The sequence below is a fragment of the Ambystoma mexicanum genome, chromosome 4p, assembly GCF_040938575.1.
Source record: "Ambystoma mexicanum isolate Mex_15411 chromosome 4p, UKY_AmexF1_1, whole genome shotgun sequence".
In the NCBI taxonomy this organism is placed as follows: domain Eukaryota; kingdom Metazoa; phylum Chordata; class Amphibia; order Caudata; family Ambystomatidae; genus Ambystoma; species Ambystoma mexicanum.
This window is the reverse complement of record NC_090927.1, coordinates 499,924,046-499,948,505: the sequence shown is the minus strand read 5'-3', so window position 1 is coordinate 499,948,505 and position 24,460 is coordinate 499,924,046.

Sequence of the window (24,460 nt, the reverse complement as noted above, 5' to 3'; positions counted from 1 at the left end):
CCTGTCTGTCCCTAGTGATGTTATGTCTGCGTGTTTATGTTGACTGTGCCCTGAAGCCTATGGGCTTTGGCGCTATATAAAAAAAAAAAAAAAGAAAGAGATGGTCTCGGGAGGATAGCTCAGGGGCAATGCGCTCATGTTGGAAGCAAGACAACACAGGTTTGATCCTGGGGTCCGCACTTGGGAATCTCTGGGTATTAAGTGCATTATAAATAATCAATTACAATTAAAAATAACATACACAATGGCATTATGGGGGACATCCACGGGACCAGATCGAGTTAAGCTGGTCATGGTTGATTTTAAAGGGTTTTATTGCATTAAATCTGCACAATTTAACTTCACGTTCACTAAGAATTTTTCAGTGAATATATAAATATATATATATTTACAGTGAAAAAACTTTGTTAAAGGGACATTATGGTTAAGTTGCACTAGTAAAATCATATGAAGTTCAGTAAAAACATTTAGTTAAAGGGACTTTATGGTTGCAAGTTAAAATCGAAAAACCAAAGGAATTCAATAGTTGTGGTAATCTCATCACTGATGACATCACATATGATGTCACTCCTCTGTAACAATCGTGATGGAACCTCCAGGGTTCTGTTTAGAGTGTTGCTAACAACATATGAAGGGTGATCGGGTGGCCTCTCGTGAACTCCTCCATTTATTTCAAAATGTACTTATTGAAAGAGAAACTATCGACTGAAGTATTGTAGCTAATAATACATACTTATGGGCAATAGGTTGAGCATGGACTGTAGAAGTAGAGTATACTTAAACTGGTTTGTTTGACCAGTAGAACCATAAGTCTATGCCTAACAGAATCTTGATCGGACCTTACGTTTGCAAGGTAAAATCGCATTTGAAATCGAAAAACGTGCTGCCAATTGCTCACCCATGCAATCCTCGGTTGGCTCCCTGATCCCTTTTTCTCTGCTTTCCTCACTGTGTTCTTCCCCCTGTGATGGTAAAGTGCTCCATAGCTTCCTGAACTTAGGTCCATGCTCAATAACCCTATTAATAATATAAAGAGATATATGAGTTAGCATAACACCTACCATTATGTATAGAGTGGCTGCATTGAATTTTGACCAGATATGTTGGTTAGAGCTACTGGAAAGAAACATACTCCGATGTGTTATGCATATTTCGAGATCAGCCAGTGGAGGCACTACGATTGGAGTATGGGTAACCTCATTGAGAACCACTTGGTCCGTGCAAAGAATGTTGCTGTATGCAAAATGTATGTGCAACAATGGGGAATTGAATCACCTGCTTAGGCTGATGGGAAAAAATTTAGATAACCAGTGTAAAAACATTTTTTTTTTATGTCACTTAAAGAATCTGCATTAGGTTTCATTGCACAACTGAATCTGGAGTCAGAAATATTAGTTGAGAATAAAATAAAAAGAAAGCAATGGACTGGGCTAATGGAAATAATGTTGATAATCTACATACGATGCGATATCAGGACTTAACTCGTCAGGGTTGGTTAAGACATACACTGTCCCTTTATTTGACTAAGTTAAGCAGTATTGAGCTTAAGCGCTTTAAATTACACTTGCGCATGAATGTCCTACATACAATGGAATTTACAGGAGCACGGTTAGATATTCCTTACTTAGAATGATTATGCAGATTCTGTAAGGACGAGATAGAAACCTGTTGTCATATCTTGACATGCTGTAAACTGGTGATGCACTTATACGTAAAGGGATATGGAAAGATTATAGGAAACCTGGCGGATTGTTCAGGAGATCGATTTTGGTCATATGTACATGGGGCTACTTCTGTAGTGGTATGCACAGCAGTATTTGAAATATGGAAGGATATTCAAAAGAAGGATGAATTGATAACTACATTTTAAAATGATCCTTTCTAATCTTATAAATGTACATTTAAGTGGAATTTTAGATGTAATGGAATGTCTTGAAATTATATTTTGTAATGAAGTGTATTTTGCTTAACCACTGCCAATCTTACTGTTTGCTGTTTTTTTCAGATCAAATGATTCTTAAAGTTAACTTCACCCACTTGACGGAGAATTCAGCAACCACTTATTTCTCTTAAGTTTGAACAAGTGCTGTTTAACAGTTTCTTCCTTCAGTCAGAAAAATCAAAACACACTGCCCTAATAATAATAATAATACTTTATTGTGATACAATCCAGGAATTGGATTTTACACAACTCATACATTGTTATACACATTTCAAAACAAGCAAATCATACATATCAACTCAATTAAATTCTATATAGAAAATATACATAAAATACATAAAATCCATAAAGTCACATAACAGCAACCTAAATAGTAAGAAAAATTGCACAGTCGTGAGAGTGCCCTATAGTAAATAGATAAGAATAATATAGATAAAATCCTTACTGGAGTAAGGGCTTTATCTGATTCCATACCCTAAAAAGAGCTAGCTGTAGACTTAAGGCAACTGGGTTCAGGCATCCATACCAGAAAACTTCATCTTTTATTGCCTCATAATTATGAACCCATTTTTCATAAGAGTTCATATATATCGAACCAAGTTTTGAGCAAAGTGTTAAAACGTGCCGAGTTGTTTCAAGTACTCCAGATACCTGACAAATTCTACAGGTCCTGGACTCTCAGGGAATTTTTAACCTTGGCCCAATGATCGTGAGAACCGGTAGCTGGTTCGTTCTCAATTGCAGGAGAAATCGTCTAACTTCGGGCGCCGGGGATAATAATAGGTACATTTGGGGTCTTAGATATCTATGGGTGACATGGGAGACTGCCTCATAGCCTTTAAGTGTAATTAGGTGATCTGTGTTCATACACCAGTCCCACTTATTTAACTTATCTTGGAATGATCTTTTCTGGTGTTTAAATGGTACTGCCCTAATGACGAGTGCACCTGCTAAATGGGTTCCCATCAATGGCCTCTATCAAGAGAAATATTGCATAGGGTTTGTTTTTACAAATGCCTGATGTTCTCCCACTGTAATAGTAGCTGTTCCTAAATTCAGTGGCACTCAGTTATCCTTGTAAGGCTGAAGATCGGGCTCTTCCTGCATGATTCAAGCTTGTGGGTGGTTACTTTTCCCACATTTGGTTTGAATATTGTAGGCCCACTCCCCGACTTATACGGCCAAGATACAAAAGAATATGACACACCCCAGCGGGGAATGAGACCAAGAGGACAGGCTGCAAGAGTTAGTCGTTTATATAAAATTTGGCATCCAGAGAACTCTGCTGCCCGAGAGCGCTCTGGCAAACATTACCAAGGTGGCAGCTTAAGTTAGAATATCGCGTCACACATGACATCATTGCATAGGGGGCTACATAGACACAAGATTGGATAAAACAGTTAGATACATATGCACTATGTGATGTTGCTCCCGCTGGATTGGTTGTTCAGTTGGCGGCAGGGTTCATACCACGCGGTCCAGCTGTCTGTGTCCGGATGGGGTGAGGGCCAGGTCACGATTAAGCCGGACGGGACCTAGCTAATCTAACATAATATATTGTTTCAAGCATACACTAAATAACCGTTACTGAGGCTCCTTTCAGCAAATCATTATAGTCTATAAATTCTACAGTTAGGATAATACCATTATTCACTCAGAGCTTGTGGGGTTTATCAGGACTCGGGCGTCTCTGTCTGGGTGGGATCATTGATCATGGAGCGGGTCTGGGCACATCAAAAGGACGAGGGGGCATGCTGACATTTGTTAGCTCTTAGGTGCAATATACTGCAACAAAGGTTGGCTTTTGCTAGTTGGGGCACGCTGGGGTGGGCATCACACTAAGGTTACACGTCTGGCACATCAGGAGAATACCTAGCAGGGCCATGGGGTTATACTGGCAGTAATTTTCCAACAGCGTGGATAAGATGGCACAGGCATGTTTGTGGAGATGAATGGGCTACAAGGCCTGGTTTGAGCCATTCACGCACAGAACAGTGATCTCAGAGGAAGGGTGAGGTGTTACATTTGTATTGTTGCAATTACCTCCAGCTCAGGCATGAGAATGGCGCTGTGCGGCTTTCAGACACAGGGAGAAAAAGGTGGGGGCCTTGGAGCACACTGTGCGCGGCGCTGCAAAGGGGAGAGAAGCCTTTTCGTAGTACCTCAGTGAGGCCTAGTCCAAAGATGGAGTTGAGGGTGCCCAAAATGGATGCCAAGTGTCTCTTACAACAGCCCCACCTATGTCATTGTCAGCACGAGGGCTGGTTATGTACACAGGGCTAAGGAGGCGTCCCCCACTGTTGCTTGAGCAAATGATGCATCTTGAACTAAATGGGTGAGGGGGGGGCCGAATGGCCCGCCACTCCCACATAATATCCAGACCAGGTGAGTGGAAAGGCCCCAGGACTGCTTTGGGCCCATTTTAACCAATATTGCAAGTTTCTCCTGGCCGAGTGCAGCCTTATTCCCTCTCTCCCTCCCGGCTAGCTTCCCGTGCTTCTCCCCACCTCCTCCTGCCTCCCAAGCCACCCACCCCCCATGATTGGCCACCTGATAGTCATACCTGACCTCCCCGGGGCAGCCCCATGCCCGGCAGCACCTGCAGCGAAGGGCCCTGAGGCAAAGGGCGCTCCTATAATGGCGGCTTTAAATGGTGTTGGCAGGTGTCAGCAGGGGAATCCAGTGAAGCCAGCGACCTGTCTTCAGCCACCAAAGTAAGTGTGGCTTGGGTGGGGAGTAGAGAAATTACTCTGCTCCAGAAAGCCCTGCCACTCTACCTTACCTTCCCAAATCATAGACTGTCGGGCGAACATCACTCACGCCACTCATACTTAGATAGATTTGTGACTACCAGCCTGAGTTTATGCATGACAGGATTGTATATGCTGCCTTGCGTCGCATATAAACCTATCTGTGAATGTTAGCATGCCCCACAATTGTGTCGCATCTAGATAGGATTGTGAATGTTAGGATGTGCGACACTTAGCATTGTGAACATTAGCCTGCATCGCATCTAGATAGGATTGTGAAGGTTAGCATGTGCCACACTTAGAGATGGAATTATGAAGGATAGGAAGTGCCACACTTTGACAGAATTGTGAATGTTAGCATGTTAAATGTCAAATAACCCACTAACCAAAAAAGCTCAACATTTCTGCATACTTAGCTCACTCAAAAAACTCACGCAACCATCTCTCACACAACAACCTGCATGCACTTCACCACAGCGCAACAACACATAAGCCGCACCAACAGCACACAAGGACTGAAATTGATCCGATACTCGTACCAAAGCTCAGCACCCAGTGTATAAAGAGTTGATGCTGCCAACAGGACACCACTCCTCTCACTATCCTACTCCCTCTTCATCTTACTAACACATCCCACCTTCTCCTTTACAGATCTGCCACAGTGCCTGGGGACAAACTCCGTTGTTGGCGGTGCACGGTACAAATACCTTTAAAATGTAACATTTAACATTTAACATCTGAGGCAAATGCTTGACCTGCGAACTAGCCATCTGGAAGTGGACTGAGATCTTCAGTTTCTTGAATAACCTCTTGTCAATGGTTCCCTTCACAAGGAAGCAGTCTGTTTACATTGGAACTAGCTAAATATTTACTGAACCTAGTCTCCTCCTCCGTATAGAATCAACCAATCAACGTTCTCCCCACTACATGTTCCCAGTCACTGCCCTAAGCCTTATTTAAAAATAACAATCACTCTACCAATCTTTGGCATTTTCTTTGTCCCTGTAGCATTTTTGTGTTTTCAAGTAGAATGTATGAAGAACACTAAGACTGCAGTACATTCAACACCTGTTTATCAACTTGTTCAGGAAAGGGTGGATATTGCTTACAAGTCCTTACAAGTCCTATAGGGTATACCTCTATAAAAGGTACAGTGACTAAAAGGGCCAGGATGGGTCAACGTTAAGTGTCAACACTAATAAAAACACTGATGGAATATGGCATACAGGAATCTGCACTAAGTGGCTTACCTCATTCATCACAAATTGAACCAAAAGAACCTACTTACCACCGTTCATCTCATACACCAAATCCATCTCCTGCGACATTCCACAGGGATCCAGCTTCTGTCTCCTGCTTTCCAAGATCTACATGTGCCCTCTGATGAAAATGATTTGAAGCCACGGACAAACCACCTACAATTAGGCAGATGACACACAGCTGATTATGAAAACGACCACGACTGAGGAATGAAATAACTGCCTCAACAACTGAGTAGCAGACTTCTTTAACTGAATGACAACGATCAACCTCAAACTGACCCCATCAAAAAAAGAAATAATGTTTTCCCCCACAGTAAACAATGCAATCAACCCACAACTGGAATGGCCGGCCAGCATGAGAACACAACCGGAGACTTCCAACATAGTAAATAACCTAGGAATACTCATGGACAGCGGACTATTCATGGAACCGCAAGTTAACGCAATCATTAAAAGTGCTTATACCTTCTAAGACCATTCAGAGGACTGTTCCCATACCTCTCCTTCCCTCACAGAACCCATACAATCATATGCCTGATACTAACAAGAATCGACTATGCAAAAACAGCCTCTACCTGTTAATGCCGGAAAGACTCACCAAGAAACTCCAAAGGGTCCAAAACAGTGCAGCCAGAATTTTACTAAGATTAAATAGAAGAGTCCACATCACCCCAGCTCTGAAAAGCCTTCACTGGCTACCATTAAAAAAAATGCATCAAATTCAAAGCCCTCTGTACCGCCCACACAGCCTTACACAGACAAGGAGCCAAATTCCTCAAAGACAAAATCAGCCACTTCCAGCCAAGAACAGACCTAAGATCAAGCACCGACCTGCAAATATGTCACAACAGTACCACAAAAGGAAATTTGGAGGAACAGCGTTATAACTTCTAATCACTAAACTTTGGAACATCATGTCCAAAGAAATTAGAACCAAAGAAGACCATGTGGTTCAGGTGCTTGTGGGGGAGATGCCGTTGGGGTTGAGGAGGGATGCATTGAATGTGAGATGGTGGGTGAAGTGCAGTGCGAAGAGTGTCGCTCATCCGGTGCATGAATGTTTGCTGTATAATTGGAGGTTTGACTATTATGGGGACCGGTGGAGGAGGAAGGGGGACACATGTGGGAGAAGGGTGTGCAGTGGGGTGTGGGCGAGTTGTTGGCTGTGACGGGTACGGATTTGGTGAGATGGCCGATGTGGATGATGGGGTCTCCAAAGGTGTGTTTGGAGTTGGCGAGTGTGGTGTCGAAGAAGCAGGGTTTGCGGGGTGAGATCAAGGCTTTGGGTCAGGCGTATGTGGCAGGGAAGGAAGGGTGTAAGGTGTTCACGGATGGTTCGAAGGATCCTGTGTCTGGGAGAGTGGGTATGGCGTTTTATCTGGAAAGCACTGGGGAGTATAAAGTGGGGCGACTGACGAATGACGTGTCGATTTGTACGGCTGATTTGGTGGCGATTGCCTTGGCGATTGATAGGGTGTGCGAGTTGGGGTTTGAGAAGGTGGTGGTGTTTTCGGATTCATTGAGTGGGTTGCAGGCGAGTGTGGCAGGGGATGGTGATAGGAAGGATGTGATTTTGGACATCAGGTGGAAGATTGATCGGTGTGTGCGTGGGGGATGGATCTGGAGTTGGCATGGGTCCCCAGTCACAGTGGCATTTTGGGTAATGAGTTGGTGGATTTGGCGGCGGGTGCGGGTATGAGGAGAGAAGCGGTTGATGTGAGGATACCTTTGAGTGTGGATGAGGTGAAGGCTGTGATGGTGAAGCGGGTTATGGATGAGTGGCAGGATAGGTGGGAGAGTGGGGTGAAGGGCAGGTGGATGTTTGGTGTTTGTGAGAAAGTGTTTGTGAAGGTGAATGCAGGGAAACTGGAATCGAAGAGGAGGGAGGAGGTGATGCTGAACCGGATGAGGATAGGGCATGTGGGGCTGAATGACAGTCTGTTTCGAGTGGGGAAGTGTGAGTTGAGGGACTGTGCGGTGTGTGGGGTGCCTGAGACTGTGGGACATTTATTGCTTGCGTGTGAGAGGCATGTTGAGGAGAGAGAGTTGAGGAGGGTTCGGTTGTCTGCGCTGGGAGTGGCTGAACTGAGTGGGAAGGCTTTGCTGGGAGGAGTCGGGGTGAGAGGCAGAGAGAGGAGCAGTGTGCTGCTAGTTTTTGTGGGGCAGATGTGGTGGTGGGAGGAGTTATGAGAATGTGAGGGCTGTGTGTAAGATTGGTGGGGTAGGTGCACATCATCCTTTTGGATGGGGAAGCGCCTGCGTGGTTCCGTCCACGCATTCGATAATTTGAAAGAAAGGAAAGAAAGAAGACCACAGCACCTTCAGGAAATGACTCAACACCTGGTTATTCAACAGACAAACACGGACACTAAGGGACGTGGTCGCAGATAACAGTAGAAAAAACAAAGAGGACCGGAACACTGCACCCCCGTCCTGCCCCCATCCATGCCAAGAGCTAGAGTGATCATTGAAGAGAAGTACACCCAATCATCAGACAGATTTAGGAATACTACCCACGCACAATGTATGCACTAAGGAAAAGCAGAGCAGATAAAGCATTAACACTTAAGCATCACCCTAACCTGTCCACCTGCACGACTAGGGGCACCCGGTCGAGCACCACTGCTTCTATTTATGATAACACCAACTTTGAACCCATTCAGAAGTCAACCTCTCAACCAATCTGAGAGCCATGTAACATTCACGGACATCATGCAAGCCTGCTGATTGGTCAATTAAAAACATGAGGTGCATCGACACTTTTGAAACATCCACCATGTTTGGTTTGAGAATTGTGCCAGTAGTCTGCAAACATTGCAGTAAAAACATATTTAAAAATACAACATTACACTAGTCAAAATAATGAAATTATCTCTGAGGAGGTGAGGGGTGAGATTATAATTATTATTGTTATTTCATAACACGCTTAATACCAAAGAGGTTTCTAAGCATGGAACCTGGTATCCAAACCTGTGTTGCTCTGAGTCATCTTGCTTCCAAGATGAGGGCTTAGCCACTGAGCTATACTACCCGTCGGTGGGAAATGTCCCTAAAAACTGCAAACACAAAATTTGTGAGTACACCTAGATTAAATATGTGTATATATTGTTTATGACTATAGAGGATGCGAGAGAGAATTCCAACCCTGGCACTTGTTTGAGTATAACAAGAACTAACAGAAAGAGCCTGCACACCTTTCGCTACTGCGCGTACCAGTTAATTCTTTATTTAGATTAATGGGTTTTCAATAAAGATCCCCAGACAGGAACCTTAGATTTGCCAAAATAGATTCAATTAGATTTAAGAAATCACTTCCACTCTGTTTCATCATAGGGAAATATATATATTAATTCTGTTCTTTTGGTGTTGCAAAATAAAGACAGAGAAAAACGTGTATCACAACTCTACAATAACAAAAAGATAATTTTTGTGAGCTCTACGTGTTTCAGGGAAACGCCCTTCCACAGGAGCAATCAATCTTGTGTTTTTCTTTCTAACTTTTCTATTCCTCCTCAAAAAGATCTACTATCTAAACATACATATGTCCATTATATTAAGGTATCATAATTCTTAATACATGAACATTTCTAATTTGGAGTAACTACATCGTTAAAGTTCTGTCATGGTTAAATCTGTGATCATTCACCTGGTATAAGTCTTAAACTAGCAGTCCAAACTGTATTTATAAACCTTCTCAGATTAGGAGACACTAGGATGAATCCTAAATAAATGTGGTGGCACCCTTTCAACAAACATATGAAAACAAATGAAAGCAGCAGAGCTTCATTTCAGCTACCCTGACAGCCTGAAACTATGAACAGAAATGGAGGAAAACATGAATCAACGTTTCAAGCCATAACATGTGATTGGAAAGCACAGACACAACAGTCAACAGAGATTCCACATATAACTGACCAAAGAGACAGTGGTGAAACCATTAATGGGACAGTGCAAACACCCAAAAACACCAACCCTGGTTATTGGTGAGTGAAATCCAGCCAGCCTGGGCCCACATTGATTTTTTTTTCTCTTCTTTTGTTTTCATCCAAGTAAAGACTACATTTGTGAAACGCCACAGCGCCAACCACGTCCAGCGCTGAGAAAAGCCCTGTGAGGACTGGTGCGAGCTCATCAACAGGGAGAAATGCCAACCCAGACCCAGCACTAACCACCCTCATGCCACCTTTTGATCCATTCACCACGGGTGCAGCCATTCGGTGGGAAATCTGGTTACAACAATTTGAAATGCACCTGGATGCAAGAGAAATCACTTTAGCTAAGAAGAAACACACATTTCTTCTACTCAACATCAGAGGGGCAGTGCTACGCCTGTTCAACGCAATCCCAGACCGCAGTGACGCAAACAACTATGACGCTGCAAAGAATGGCCTCACCAATATGTTGAAGCCCAAACTCAATCCAGACTATGAACGTTTTCATTTCTGCATGGCTAGACAGCGTGAAAATGAGACAGTGGACAAATTCCATGCACGCCTACGCGAAATGGCAGTCGGCTGTGAATTCTCCAACGAAGAGTTCGCCATCTGTCTTCAAATAATAAATGGAATTTCGTCTGAAAAACTGAGGAAGGCCATCCTGTCGGAGAGGAACATCAGCCTGTCTCGAATCTTAGAAACGGCGCGCCTGTGCGAACAAACAGAAGACCAAGTGGCAGTAATCGAGGCGGCAATCCAAAGACTCCCACTCGTCAACCCAAAGCCAACGGAAGACGTTGCTGCTATATCGAAACACCAAAACACCCGAGAACAGGGTGAAGGAAGAGGAAACACTAGCAAAACTCAAATGTCACAAGGGAGAGACAAGGTATGTAAATGGTGCGGAGGTCCGTGGCACAGGGGAGAGTCTTGTCCTGCATGGGGATCGACATGCCACAAGTGCAACCGCCTCAACCACTACGCAGCTGTCTACCTGAACCCACCGAACAGAAATGATGGAGAACAAACACTGCAGCAAACTCATGATCGCCGGAAGAAATTTGCCCCCAGAGAAACACCACGTCAACCATGAAGGAAAGGAAGGGCGAGAGCAGTGGATCACTCGCAGAGATCACCGGACACAAGTGAAAGCGAAGACAGTGAGGACAGTGCATCCCCCAATAGAAGGGACCATGACAAATGGAGAAACCCCAGCAAACAAGTGCACCGCGTACACCTCATCTCAGCCATAGAGCCGCAATGGTCCAAACAACAGAAGAGGCCATCATGCACTGTCATTTCTGACGGAGAACCACTGCGCGTGGTCATAGACACAGGTACGACCGTCAATGTGATGCCAGTATCAGCATTTAACAAACTCCACACAAAGCCCAAACTTCAAGAAAGGAAGGTCAGACTATATGCCTATGGCTGCAAGAAACCTCTGCCAGTGCAAGGATCATTCAAATCTGATATCGCCCACAACAACGCCATGTGCCGAGCGCGAGTCTGTATCATCGATGCTGGCTGTGAAACCCTGCTAACTTGTAGAACCGCTGAGAAACTGAAATTAATCCATTTTGCTTTTAACATCCAGTGCAGGAAGATCAACAATTTGCTAAAACAACATCACCGGGTATTCCAAGGCATCGGGTGCCTAAAGGGCAGATCCATAAAACTCCACATTGACCCCACCATTTAATCAAAAGCAGTACGCCATCGCCGAGTACCATTCCACATGAGGGAAGCTGTAAGAAAAGAACTAGACAAACTAGAAGCGGCGGGCATCATAGAGAAAACATCAGGGCCAACCCCGTGGGTATCCCCCATAGTTGCAAAAAAAACAAAACAACCCAACCCAGTACGAATCAGCATTGACATGCGGCTCCCTAATGCGGCCATTGGAAGGGAACGCCACATTACACTGACCATAGATTAACTTATTGTTGACCTAATGGGAGCGACCATCTTCGGCAAACTTGACCTCAGGTCTGGATACCACCAATTTAAACTAGCCAAGGAGTTGAGATACATCACTACATTCTCCTCCCACCTAGAATGCGATGATGCAAGCGGCTAAATTTCGGAATATTGTCAGCTGCCGAGGTATTCCAGCATGAAATTTAAAAAGTCCTCACTGGCCTGGAAGGAACAATGAACATTAGTGATGACATTATCGTATACGCGTCCAATGAAGGTGAACACCTCAAGCGCCTGGCAGCAGTTCTACGCAGGCTGGAAGAATCCGGACTAACCCTGAACACCAAAAAGTGCGAGTTTGGAAAAGAAGAACTACATTTCTTTGGATACATCTTCAACGCATAAGGAGTGTCGCCAGATCCTGCCAAAGTTAACGACATCAAAAACACCAGGCCTCCAACATCAGTCACGGAAGTAAGGAGTTTTATGGGAATGGCGACATACTGCGCGAGATTCATTCCAGATCTCGCCACCATTGCAAGTCCCCTCTGTGAACAAACCAAGAAGGACTAAAAGTGGGAATGGTTGCCTGCCCACCAACAAGCATCCAGCAGATCAAGGACACTCTATCTGCATCCACAACAATGGCTTTCTTCGATATAAAGAGGCATACAGATCTTCTAGTCGACGCTAGTCCAGTAGGTCTAGGCGCCGTACTTACCAAGACTGATAATGATGGAAAAATCTACTCAATCGCCTTTGCCAGTGTGCGCTAACCAAAATGGAACAAAATTACACACACATAGAGAAGGAGGCCCTCGCAACTTTATGGGGATGTAGGCATTTTAAAGTTTACCTACAAGGCAAGCAGGCAAAAGTATTCTCAGATCACCAACCACTTATTCCAATTTTTAGAGGACCTGCACCTCATCCACCAGTACGTATCTAAAAGTGGATGCTTCAACTCCAGCCCTATAAAATAGAGGTGGAGTACCGACCAGGGACAGACAACCCAGCCGATTATCTGTTTCGTCACCCACGACCTGCCACAGAGGAAGAAAAGCACCACACGAAGGAAACCGAGATACATGTATGCCACATGGTAGCCTGTGCCTGACCGCGGGCTTTGACCTTGCAAGAGATAGCCAACGAAACCGAGACAGACACCATCCTAACCCACACCATAACCGACATCCAATCTGGGAATTGGAAGAACTTCCTCGCCTCCATGGCTCAGCGCACCACTGCGGCCCAGGTCAAACGTCAATCCCTTTTCGGAATCCGTCACAAATTGACTGTAGCTCCTGAAGGGGTAATACTAAAGGGCCACCGTATTGTACTACCCACATCGTTGGAAGTAGAAGAGCAAGCCCTCAGACTAGCACACAGTGGGCACCAGGGTATTGTGAAAACAACAGCATACTTCAAATCCAGGATGTGGATGGTCAGCATACAACAGAGGGTGATGGAGCTAGTGGGATCATGCGCAGCCTGCCAGGCCACCCGGAGAGCTGAGAACCCAGAACCTATCATCAGCGCCCCAAGAATCAGTAAACGGTGGAAAGCTGTTGGTATCGACTTTTACACCATTGCCAGGGAAGGCTACCTACTTGTCTTATTTGATGAATTCAGCAGATATCCTGAAGTCGAACACGTGGCGTCCACCGATGCCGAGATTATGACTCTTGCATTGGAGAAGATATTTGCAATACATGGGATCCCATCAGAAATTAAAAGTGACAATGGGCCACCTGTCACCAGCCAAGAACTACACCAATTCTTTCAGGATCTCAATATACAGCACAAACGGATTACCCCAGGATGGCCACAGGCGAACGGTGACGCCGAACAATTTATGGGGTCACTCAACAAAGTTATCCGCCTCGCAAAGGAAAAAGGACATTCATGGCTGAAAGCAGTATATCAATTTCTGTTAACCCACAGGCAGACCCCGCACTCCTCGACAGGAATCAGCCCAGCAGCGCTCATGTTTGGGGTACCCATACAGGCAGAACTCCCCATACATCCCCGGTGGGTAGCGCCTGAACCAGATCTTCCAACCATAGACACCAAAAGAGTGAAACTGAATGAACAAGAGAGCGTTTCGCGACGAACCAGCCACCGGGAGCTAATATCTGGAGACACAGTTATTGTAAAGAACCCAGCCACCACCAACAAGATGTCCCTCAATTTTGAATACCAGCCCTGGACAGTCAGTGCCATGAATCACAGTATGATTACGGCTACTCGAGGAAGTGAGACTGTAATGAGAAATATTTCACACTTCAGGAAAGTACCACCTGAATTGTGGGAAGAAAGCCAGGAAGCTGTGACGGAAGGAACCGGATCGTCCTACCGCCCACTAAGTCAATCACCCTACCGACAGCCAAGCCAATCGACACCTGGACTCTATAAGACACTAAGAGAACCGAAAACTTCCAATCGACAAGATAAGAAGTTCAGCCCGAGAGCCCCCCGGCGGATAACCCAGAGAGAAGCAATCCCCGATACCACCTGAGGGAAAGACCAAAAACATTGTCTCGCCTGCAAGGTTATGTGGTGGATGAGATCTACCAGCAGGTGAGCCTGCCCAGATAAACCTGAGAGACTAGAATAGACTACATTTGTTTGTGCTGGTTATTGCTAAGTATTGTGAAAACATTCCAAGTTGGGGAGTAATGTGGTGTCACGTGCCGGAGAGTAGCCGGTCACGTGACGAAGGAAAACCAGGAAGCGGAAAAATGAAGGTATCACCGGATCTGGCGTCATAACGCCAGTCCGGGTTTAGGCACCATTACAAAGTGGTAGTTTTTTCATCATGCGCAGCGTGCGCTGCGCCACAATCATAAGGCTGGGGTGTCAATTGTGGAAAACCCCGACTGATGTTATCAAAGACATCACAAAGAGGTTGAAGGAGTTAAGGTTGGCAAGAATGGCAAGAGAAAGTGATCAGGAGAACGATGATGAATGGGCAATTAAAAGGGTTAGTGAAGCAATAAAAACAGAACTAGAGAGGAAAAGGAGAGATAAAGAACAACAGGGAGGACAAGGCAATACAAACACATCTAAGGGAAGCCCCGTAGGTAGTGTGAATACACTTTAGGTAAGTACAGCAAGAAGTGGCATCGCACACATGGGAGTACAGGAGGGGGAAAATACATGTAAATAAACAGACATTGATCTAGTCACAGTAGCGGTACACTACCCAATTACATGCAAAGTACGTTTTTCTACTGGATTCTGTAGCGATATGGACATGGAGTTGGATGAGGACGGTAGTGACAGAGACTGAGAAAGGGAGGGACCCACCAAACTCTATCCAACACGAATGAGGGAGGGGACCTGGTGGAAGTGCAGGTCCCAAGAACAGAGGGGCGAGGGACAGGACACGGGCAAACAAGATCAAGACATAACAGAAGGGGTAGCCCCACAGACGCCATACAGCCATAGGCTTAGGGACCTCCCAGGCTCAGGAGAAACAGGGCAGCGATCGTACAAAACAGAGGACACTCGTGCCCATGGGGGGGCTGACAAGGGCACAATACATTCCACAAAAGACACACGCAATAGATCCTATAGATATAGCTACAGCACTTGGGGATGAGAGGGGGCCTATTCAGATAAGACAGTACAGGCGGACACCTGAAGAACAGGATGCGTACTCGCAGATACCGCTATTAGAGCGAGGGGGCATGACCACAGTACGTGCCCTGGAAACACAAAGATAAAGATAATATTAAGTGCAGGCTACCCTCATTAAGTGGAGGAGCTGGGAAATGGATTAACGAGGTAGAAAGAATTACGGCGGGACACAGGTTGGCGGTGGGCGATGTAAAGGGTTTACTGGTCTCAATCTTGGGTGATGCAGCAGACGACATTTGGAAGAGGGCAGGGTTCCGAGGGGTGACTACCCAAAACACAGAACATGACAGATCACCATTTGCGAACTGCAGTGCAGCAGTATGGCAGTCACTGCGGACACAGTACCCAGACACGTCAGACCTAGGGGCAATTACGTGACGCGTGACAATGAGGAACTCGTTAGTTAAGAGATTCAAGAATTTTGGCGCCATGAAACTCGAGAGTTGTGGGATAAAACGATAGCGCATCTTTTATTACATCTTGTTGCAAGGACTACCAGAACCAGTACAGAATTTGTTTTAAAAATTGATGGGGATGGAGGCAAATGCATGGGCAGAAATACAACTCACCATAGTGCATCATTGTGGGCTATGGAAAGAAAAGGTAAGGCAAAAGGCAGATGAAAGGAAGGCAGATGAGGGTAAACTGGTTCAAAAGAAACTGTCAAAATATGCACTAGAAGGAGCATTCCTGACGAGCCCCGGCCCACAAACCGTGACCTCCCAATCTCAGCCTCAGGTTCAACAGCATCCACAATACAGCACCATGCAGCAATACGCACCACCCATAGCAGGACGATACATGGGAAGGGGCGAATACCAACAGAACTATCGTGGCAGGGGAGGGTTATAACGAGGATGGGGTTTTGGCCCGCAATCACACCAATTCATGGGGGGGTTCAGGGGAAACACGCAGCAAATATCACAATGCCCAGGTGAGGGAGGAGGAGGTTACCCATGGCAAGCAAGGGAGCTGCCTCAGTGCTGGATCAGCGGGCAGCAAGGTCACATTTCTCATACATGCAGACAAAGGGGGATGCAACTAGGATGGGGGAGCAAGAGCATCAAGGGTACAAGGGAGGGCAAGATGGGTATTACCCCCAAGGCATGTAGCAACAAGGACAGATACAGAGCATACAACAGCAAGTGACGCCGCCAGCACAGATACAACCTCAGTGCACACAAATGACAATACCGCAACAAACGACACCACAGATGGCAGCACCACTACCACAGCAGTTGCAAGAAGCACAACAGCTAACTCAGATACAGGACAATTCACCAGAACCCATGGACACAATTGCAACCGTACCAGTGACAAGGATGGGATGTGTGACCATAGTGGGGCACAACCCATACACAGGGAATGGACAGTCACTGTACCCACAATAGGACAGCCCACAGACAAACTTGCTGTGTCCCATCTTGTCGGTCACACCTAATCCTTTGGAGGTACCTGGCAAAAGCGTGGTGATAGATGAAAAAACCTTTTCCTTTCTTGTTGACACTGGTGCGACTAGGTCATGCATACGGGAGGGGACATTTGTGCTGTCAGGCAATGCCATAAACACTCAAGGCTTCTCTAGGGCTCGAGAAGTGGTTCCCTTTTCTGATAACATCTCTTCATCTATAGGAGATCACAAGTCATCTTTACCACTACTTCACTCCAAACAAGCACCTGTAAACATATTGGGACGCGACATAATGAGTAGACTCAACATGACAATATCATTCACAGATGAAGGCATAGTATGCTACACACCAGGAATACACATGCTCACTCCTAGACAAATCCTTCAGGCATATTGTGGAAAAACGGTACAGAGGGGGGAGCCAGTGGACCCAGAAATGTTCCAAAACAGGACAGACATGGCCCTTGCATGGTTACCCAGCATTTACTTTACTTTACTTTATTGTATTTATTATGCGCAGCCATGGATCTGGGGCATGAGGGCAGAACAAGACAGAAACAACATTTAACATTGAAAGCCAATATCATATGTCAGTTTAAATACCCTAAGAAGAGCAAGAGTTTAATAACTAACCGAACAACTGCGTCTTCCACTTAAAAAAAAAAATATCTAGAGATTCAATCCCTCTCAACTCAAGAGGGAGGGAATTCCAGACTTTAGGTGTGAATGCAAAGAACGCTGTGTTCGACACTTCCACTGTTCTGCATTTAGTGACAGTCAGGGAGTGCTGATTATTCAATCTCAATGTTCTAGCACAGAGTCTAGTATTCAGGAGATGTTGTAGATTGTCAGGCATGTTTCCCTGTCTGATTTTCTGTATGATAGTTAGTATTCTAAAAATAATTCTGAACTCGACGGGCAGCCAGTGAAGAGTGTTTCTTGCAGCCGTGAAATGATCTCTGCGTTTCAGTCTCATTACCACTCTAGACTCCATTTTGGCAAACCTGTAGTTTGTTTTGAGTCACTTTGTCAACTCCCATAAATAGGCTGGAACATTAATCAATCTTCACCCCTTTTACAGCTCTGGCGATAGTCTCTGCATTATCTTGCGAGATCAGAGGTCTTAAGTGCGCCAGCAACTTTATGTAGTACGTGCTTGATGACACTAAGCTGCTTACATGATTTTTCATAGTAAGACGCTTATTGAATAGCACTCCCAAAGTCTTAACTTTTGGCAATGGGATGATTTCTTCAGTTCCTAAGTAAAAGCTTTCATAACTCGGATAGCATTTCGATAGCATGTGGGATGATCCAATTACCAACAGCTCAGTTTTGTCCTTATTGAGTGCTAACTTATTACAAATCATCCAGGATTCAATGAGTGCAAAGATTCTGTTAATAACTGCTTCGTCCTTATATGAGACAGTCAACGGGACAACCTCATGGGATAGCATAGCAAATATCAGAACAGTAAATATATTATAAAAACAAGGTGATATGCATGCATCCGGTGGTACTCCCCACTTGACAGTGATGGGCGCCGATTCAGCTTGCCCTCAGAAAACCCTACTATCTCGATTATCTAGGAACGAGGTAACCCAATGCATAGCCAATCGGGAGGAATTAGAAACTTCTTCCAATCTGGTGTACATGATGGCATGGCCCACCAGGTTGATAGCCGCTGAGAGATCAAGCAGTATCAGCAGGGAAGCCGCTTTCCTATCCATGCTGGCCAATAACTTAGACTTAAGCTCTAAAAGCGCCGTCTCTGTTCTAAAGCCCAAAAGAAAACCTGATTGATGGTCATTTAATGCTGGGTATGCATTTAAATGTTCAGATATTTGTTCATAAGCCACCCTATCTAGGATTTTTAGTAAGAAGGCAGTATTGATAACAGGCCTGTAACTGCTAGGGAGGTCAACTGACAGATCAGGTTTTTTTTTTAATTGGGCATAACTCAAGCCTTCATAAGATCCTGTGGTACAACTCCAGTTTTCAGTGAGGCGTTCAGTGAGGCATTAACAAATTTGCAAATTTGCAAATTCCTGTCAGTAATGTGGGAGAGCAGGTCTTAATCATCATAGCTGTATGGAGATCATTTTTACATTTTGTGGTCTTAAGTTGTTTGATTATAGTCTCCAATTCCTTTACTGAAATCATAGTAAAATTAAAGATTGGAATAGATGAGCATCTCTCAAAAACTCAATTTGTATCCGTAATTTCCCTGTTCATCAAATTTGTATTTTTCTCAGTGATATTTTCTCTAATATAAATCAACTTGTCTTGCATGGCCTGTTGCATTTGATCACACCTGATCTTATTATCTTTAATAATTCTTTCTGGTGTGGTATGATTGGTAGATTCTTGCTCATTTAAGGTATTAAAGAGCTCTTTAGTATCAGATTGAGCATTCTTTATTCTATTACCAAAGGCTTGTTTAGTTATTTGCAGTGATTTTATATGTACTTCAAGAGTCAGCTGGCTTTTGAGCTTTCCAGACATAGAAGAGCTTAAGAGATCGTGATTTCAAGTGTTGTAAATCTGGTGTAAACCATGTATCACGTTTGGTCTCTGCCTTAGGCATTTATTTCTTTAGCGGGGCTAGTATATTACCAATTTTATCAAGGTTAGATGACATGGCCCTGAATAGCTCTTCAGGGGATTGCATAAGGGTGAGGTCTAGGAGTGAGTAAAGAAGTGTTTCCATTTTTTCTGCTGTAATCTTTTTCAGGTTGCATGACAGGGTTTCTAATTCAGTTTTCTGTTTAATTTTCTTAGGGAAAGTTGCTATTATAGTAATCTCTATAAAAAGTGATCCGACCAGGGGCAAGGTTGAACAGATATAACCCTAGTTTCCACTTTATGACCAGCTACCCAGTTCAGAGTGTGACCCAGTATATGGGTTGGTTCATGTATAAGGTGCTCACAGCCTAATTCCCTCAAGATAGTTTGTAATTCTGCTGCCTCAATATCTTCCGAATGGTTTAACCAAAGGTTGATATCCGCCATGATCAGATGGTTTGAATTAGTTTTCATGGAAGAAAAAATGAAACTGGAGATATTTGCCAACCATTTTCAGTTAGATTAGGGGGGTTGTATATTAATAGCACATTCATTGTGGTTTCAGCATTTAAGCCAATTTTCACACAGAGGAATTCAATCCCTTCCATTATGCGTCCCTTGGTTTCCCATAAATTGAGTGACAACCTATGAATGAAGGCAACCCCCCTCCTAGCCTCCTTTCTACTATCACATCTGATCATCCCATATCCCAAGGGAATCGCCAGATTGAGTGAGGGTCCACCAGCCGCATGTGCCCAAGTTTCTGTGATAGCACACGCATCTATGTTATTGTCTTCAATATGTGTGGCTACTTCGACCGCATGCTTCACCAGCAATCTGATTATTTGCATAAGAAATGTAATATTAGTTAGAGGATTGATCGCGGATCTAGGAGTATTATTTTTAGCCACTACTTCTTTCCAATACCTGGAGAATCAACAGTCAACATGTTATCTTCGTAAGAAGAGAGGGCCATCCTGGGCTGATTAAAATTGTCAGAGGATATAAGCAGATGATCATTAGCCGTGGGGTGCCCAAGGCATACTGGATCCGAACAAGAGAGTTCGGAAACCGGAGCAGGAGCAGCGAGGATAGTTTCCTCCTCCTCACAGCAAATAACACATTCATTTATCTTAGTAGTATTAATATGTTCATTACTAGTATATAATAGCACTAAAAAACCAAGTCTTTAAAAATGTAAAGGAAATATGGAATAATCCCCAGGGCATTCAGGCATGCAGAGCTGAAGTATCTATACAAGAAACCACCACAACTTGGGTCTTTGTAAACATTTACTGGAACCCTGCAACATCGAAACTAGACTGTTTTCTAGAGAACTTAGCATCTCTATTCGAACTACTAAAAACAACTCTAGTTTCTAGTAAGATCGTGGTAGCTGGAGACTTCAACACGAATTGCATACATCCCCTAAAAGGAGACCGAGATCGAGTAACACATAGGAAAATTACTCTGGGAAAACAATGGCAGGATTTTATGGAACAATGGGACCTCCATATGGTAGTGGGCTTACAGGAGGGTGTAAAAGAACCATATATAACCTGGAGAAGAGGGAACTCATCCTCAGCCTTAGACTATATCTTTGTTTCAAAAACTCTGCATGCTTCGCCCTATACATTAAAAATAAAACAGGAGTCTGGCAGTGACCACAGTAGACTGGAGTTGTCACTCGAAAATATTCTAACAACAGAAGCTGAACGAGAACTACAGTTGCTTGAGGGGAAGAAAGGAAAACTTAGAGTCGTAAAATATAAAGATGGGGGAACTAATTTAAATGGAAAACTCAAAATGATTCCTGAACACATATGGAAATCACAATGCGATCCACACCGATTTAGCAACTTCCTATGGGCAACTCTAGCACCCAAATACTTAGCGGGAGAAGCCAAACAGAAACACCTGCACGCCTTTGACGAATCCACACAAAGAAGAAAAAGAGAGCATAGGAAAACGTTAAGAGACATCAAAAAGGCAGGACTTTCAGTGGAGGATATGAAAACTGAAATAAGAACCCAAAAAGCCAATTACAAATCATGGTCGATCTCACATAATGCTCTTCGGATACAAACAGATGGCGAGCACATACTTAAAACACTCAGAGAAAAAAACAGCAAGAACTTCTGGGAAGTAATGAACCAGTTCGAAGGGGCGCACGCACAATCATTATGTAACCTAGTTTCAGAAGATGGCTGGGTGAGCTACCTGACAGAGACATATAAGAGCGACGACACCCGCGAATTTAGACCCAAACCAGATATCCATTGGCAACTTAATTTCTGTGAAGAAGACATACGGGAAATTATAGCCAGTTCCTCATCATCTAAAGCATCGGGTCTAAACGGCTTGACCTATCAGGCACTGAAAAGCGAACCAACATTGTGGTCAAAGTTATTATCCGCTCTCTTTAAAGAAATACTAAAGCAACGAACCTTTCCAGCATCCTGGAAAACGGCCCTTATAGTACCTTTCTTTAAATCCGGGGATCGACGTATACCAATGAACTATAGACCGATAGCATTGCTGGACATTGAAAGCAAAGTCTTCATGAGACTATTACTGTCTCATGTCTCGAAATGGGTCGAAGATTTTAATATTCTATCACGCTTTCAAACAGGATTCCGCAAAGGCCACTCAACATCTATTAATGGCATGATTCTAAACATCTTGAATGAGCAAAAGAGAGGGGGGAAAAAACAAATGCTGTACGGAGCCTGGATAGATCTGTCTAAAGCTTTCAATCAGGTTGAACGAGTCCTATTGTGGGACAAACTCCGGAACTGGGGAATGCCAGAATCTCTTCTATCAATTTTAGTGGAACTTCATAAAAACACCAACCTAAGAATACGGCTCGATGCAATGGGTCATCTGTCTAGACTAGTTGAAGTTAATAGAGGTGTAAGACAAGGGTGTTTGGGGGCGCCTCTGTTCTTCAACTTGTTCCTGGCAGATATGGGCCATTTTCTAGAAACGTCTGCCTTGATAAGCCCAACACTAAATGGGAGGAAAATCTGCTGGTTGGCGTATGCGGATGACATAGTTCTCCTCGACAGAACACCAATTGGGCTACAACACCTACTTGACAAACTGAATGAATATGTAGGACTAAACAAATTGACAGTTAATCCATCTAAATCAAACATTTTGATTTTCAAACACTCATTGTCAAAAGTAAAATACATAAACTGGAACATGGGAGGAGAACGGATTAAAACAGTAGAAACCATAAAATATCTGGGATATAGCATCTATGCCCATCCAGCAACATACAAAGTAGAAAATGAAGTGTTAGCTAAAATAACACAATTCACATCACAGATGATTAAGTTAAATTACAAATTTTGTAAGTTCTCCATTTTGCCTCTGGTAAAGTTCTATCTCGCCAAAGTGGTTCCAGTTGTTCTATACGGACTAGAAGCAAAACCGGATCTTTGGTTCATAAACTGGGACAACTACGAGGGTCGCCTCTGGAAAAGAGTTTTGGGTCTCCCAAATTGTGCATCCTTAAAAAGCCTAAGATTTGAACTAGGCCTAAAATCTCTAAACTGTATGGCCGACTGGAAGCTCACTTCACTGTTCAGGGAAATAACACTAAGCAAGGACTCGACGTTGTATGGAGACCTCAAACACGAAGTACTATTGAAAAAATCCACTATTCTCATTTCGCTGGAAAGGAAAACGTTGGAAATGCTAAAGAAACTGGATCTAAATGAAGAGACTCTGGCTCTAAATCCACTTAAAGTAAAATGCAGACTAGAAGAACGGGACTGGATTGAAACAGTGGAGAAAGTAAGAGAGGACCCAACTCAAAACACATTTTTGAAGGGAGAAAAGAAACTTGGATCTCTCTCATGTTATCTACTGAAATCTCCAAATAGAAAATTGCGTTCAGACTTCCTCAGAATGAGACTGAACCTCGTCCACTGTGGGGCTGTTCTGGTAAAACGTAATCAAGGGCAGATGGCAATAAAATTATGCTCAATCTGCTCAAACCCTGCCAAACAAACGTTAAAGCATATCCTAATGGATTGTGAAGGCACCTGGCCTCAGCGACTAAGATTCTTTAGAGATCTGGTACGGAGGGAGGAAGACATAGTTACAGACTTCCTCTGGGACAGAATTATCTCAGGAAAAAATGCTGCACTTACGTTTGCAGCAACCCAGGTGCTAATAGAAAGTGGTCTGACAATCTAACACAACGATCCAAAGGATAAATGTACCTAAGCATGGAATTTACAGGACTAGAAAAATTTGGCAGGGTTGGTGGACAGTAAGAAATTTTAACACAAGTTTTGTCTTTTTTGTACTTAATGCAAATTGTTTTGTATTGTTTTCCCTTTTTGTAAAGGCTTAAGCCAAAACAAATAAAAAAAATAAATAAAAAAAAAGTATATAAGATATCATTATTTATATCTGTATTTGTTGGGACTATTGAGCGATATTTGTCATATATACCTCTTGCAGCCTCAATTGCTGCTAAAACCTCCACAATACCCATACCTGTTGCAAAGTGCTTCCAACCTTTTCCGAACTAGCACTAACTAGCTTGTCCCGGGCACGCCTGCGTGTTCGCGCTGGGTTTGGAGGGAAGCCTGCGTCAGGAACTACAAACCTTTCTGGGTAATGTAGTTTGTGAGTGCGACAGTACGTGCAGAGTCAACCAGTAACTCTGTTTTAAATCGCAGTATGTACGTGTTTAGTAATTATCAAATCTTATCTTATCAGCACAAATAGTGAACAATCAGCAATAGCAGCACAGGTTTTTAAAAGTAGGCAATCAAAAGTGAATTAAAAGCACAGTTTCATAGCACGGAATGGCCCTAAAGTAAAACAAATCAATGGACGTTTGTAAAGGAGAAGCCTTTAAGTACCTTTGCAGCTGACAAGTTTATCCCGTGAGCGCCTGCAAGTTCGCGTCGGGTTTGGAGAGAAGTACGCATCAGGAACTACAAACCCGAGTTCGTGAGTGCGTACAGTGCGTACAGAGTCAACCAGTAATTCTGTTTTACATTGCACTATCT